This window comes from Palaemon carinicauda, chromosome 7, assembly GCF_036898095.1.
Source record: "Palaemon carinicauda isolate YSFRI2023 chromosome 7, ASM3689809v2, whole genome shotgun sequence".
NCBI classification, from domain to species: Eukaryota; Metazoa; Arthropoda; class Malacostraca; order Decapoda; family Palaemonidae; genus Palaemon; species Palaemon carinicauda.
In genome coordinates, this window is record NC_090731.1 from 37,233,829 (window position 1) to 37,236,328 (window position 2,500).

The following is a 2,500-nucleotide window of genomic DNA, read 5'->3' on the forward strand; positions in this document are numbered from 1 at the left end:
GTCCTGTGATACATAATACAGAACTCGGATAACCTTTTATTTTCACAGAGGTCACATTGACTAGACTCTTTAAACTGAGAATCCTTAATAGACTTAACTTTAATTAGACATTAGAATCTTATCTAGAACTTAAACTGTCAAGTGTTCCAAGAATCTTTACAACTTGCTATCAACTTGTGGTAGTTAATGTTCGTATCTTGCATTTAAGGCAACAAGCAAGCCTGAATCTTGAAATGAATCTTGCCTGAATCTTATATTGACTCATCACTGAACATAGTGATAACACACCTTCACATGTACTTAATACCTTTTGTATTCAATTTGTGTATTGTATATTTAACCTGTAACCAACACTCAATCCTTCAGAGGAATTTTCTTGCTGTTACAATGAGTGAATTTGATGTCCATGCCTTTTGCTCTAAACCAGATTTTACATACTTGAGTAAATTCACTTTAAGTAAAGATGAAGGGAAGTTTATTGTTATGTACTTTAAGATTTCGTTCACATCTTCCATGACCCTGCGAGACCTTAAGACTATAGCTATAGATGGTTTGGTAGAACAGGAATTAATTTTGCCAGAATCTGTGACATTGTTAGATGATATAGGCCAGGAGCATAATAGACTCTCATTATCCAGTGCCGAAGAATTTATTGATAAAATTCATGATCGGAAATTTTCACTAGGGACTGATGCGCCTTCCGTGCAAAAGAGTATTGCTTATGTAGAACTACATAAATTACAGATAGAGAGAGAGTTGAAGTTAGCACAAATACAATTCGAAGCAAGGAAGCTAGACATATAGAGAGAAGTTAAGTTAGCAGAACTAGAGGCTCAGACTCATGGCCCTTCAATTATCCAAGGAACTCCTAATTATAAGTTTAACATTGCATGACAAGCACAGCTAGTTCCTCAATTTAATGAAGATGACCCTGAAAGTTATTTTAGGAATTTTGAGAAGACAGCAATTCAATTAGAATGGCCCAGAACCTCTTGGACATGGCTAGTTAGCACAAACTTTAAAGGTAAAGCCTCAATAGTATATTCTACTCTATCATTAGAAGACTGCTAAGACTATGATTTTGTTAAGACTTCTATCCTAAATGCTTACACTATTACACCTGAGGGCTATAGACAAAATTTCTGTAATCTAATTAAAACTCCATCTCAGACTTATGTTGAATTTGCTACTGAGAAGTTACGGTATTTTCATAAATGGCTGTTCTCGAGTAATGTCACCACTTTCGATCAGTTAGTTAACTTATTAGTATATGAAGAATTCAAAAGGAAAATCCCTCTGAATGTTAAGCTCCACCTAGAAGATAGAGGTGAAACCCAATTGAAAGAGGCAGCAAATTGTGCTGATGTATATTCCTTAGTACATAAAGGTAATCCTAAGTCTGATAAAAGGACAGTTCCTGTAAAACCTGCCTCATCTGTAATTTCAGAGACTCAGGATGGGAATAGTAGAAGTGATAAATACCAAACTAAAATAATATGCAGTTTTTGTAAGAAATCTGGTCATCACATTACTGAATGCTGGAGTCCCCACTGTAAACACTCAAAATATTATGACCCTAATAAAGCTTCCAAAACTTCAGTAAAATCTCAGCTCCCATTTAATAACCCCACATCTAACGTAGCTGCTCAGCCTCCTTGCATAGATGTTTTTGAAGATTTCAAAATGACTGGCACAGTAGCTCTAAATAATGTGGAATACCCTGTCAACATTCTAAGAGACACCAGTTCTGCTCAAAGTATAATGCTTAACACAGTAATCCCTAACTTAGAGAAATTCTATCTAAATGAAAAGGTAGTCATTTGTGATCTCTCTTCAATTTCCACCATTCCCCTAACAGAATTGTATCTTAAGTCTCCACTTGTATCCGGAAAAATAAAAGTAGGAATAGCACAAAATTTACCGGTCCCAGGAATTAACTTATTACTAGGAAATGATATTGCTGGGAAACTTACTGTTCCATGTCCAGTTGTAGTAGATCATCCTTTGGAAAATAACCCTACTTTAAATATATAATCCTCTCATCCTGATCTTTTCCCTGTTTGTGTAACCACTAGGTCAAAGTCTCGTCAGACTAGAATTAAATCTGTGCCTTTACCTAACATTAAAGAAATAAAGATGTCAAAGGATTCCTTAATTGCAGCACAGAAGTCTGACCCTACTTTGACCCAATGTTGGTCAGAGGTAGCTTCCCACATTACAGAAGTTAAAGAATGAATGAATTATTTAAAGTTTTCAGGCATCCTGACATCTCAGAAGTTAAAGAAAAGCCAGGATTTTACCTGCATGAAGGCATTCTCATGAGATTATTTAGACCTAGCCACTTATCTCAAGAACAAGATTGGGCCGATGAATTTCAGAGAGTAATTCCATCCTCTTTGAGAAGTGAAATTGTTTCTTTGGCTCATGATGGTCTCAATGGACATTTAGGTATAAAGAAAACTTATCAGAAGCTCCAAACACATTACTTTTGGCCAGGAAT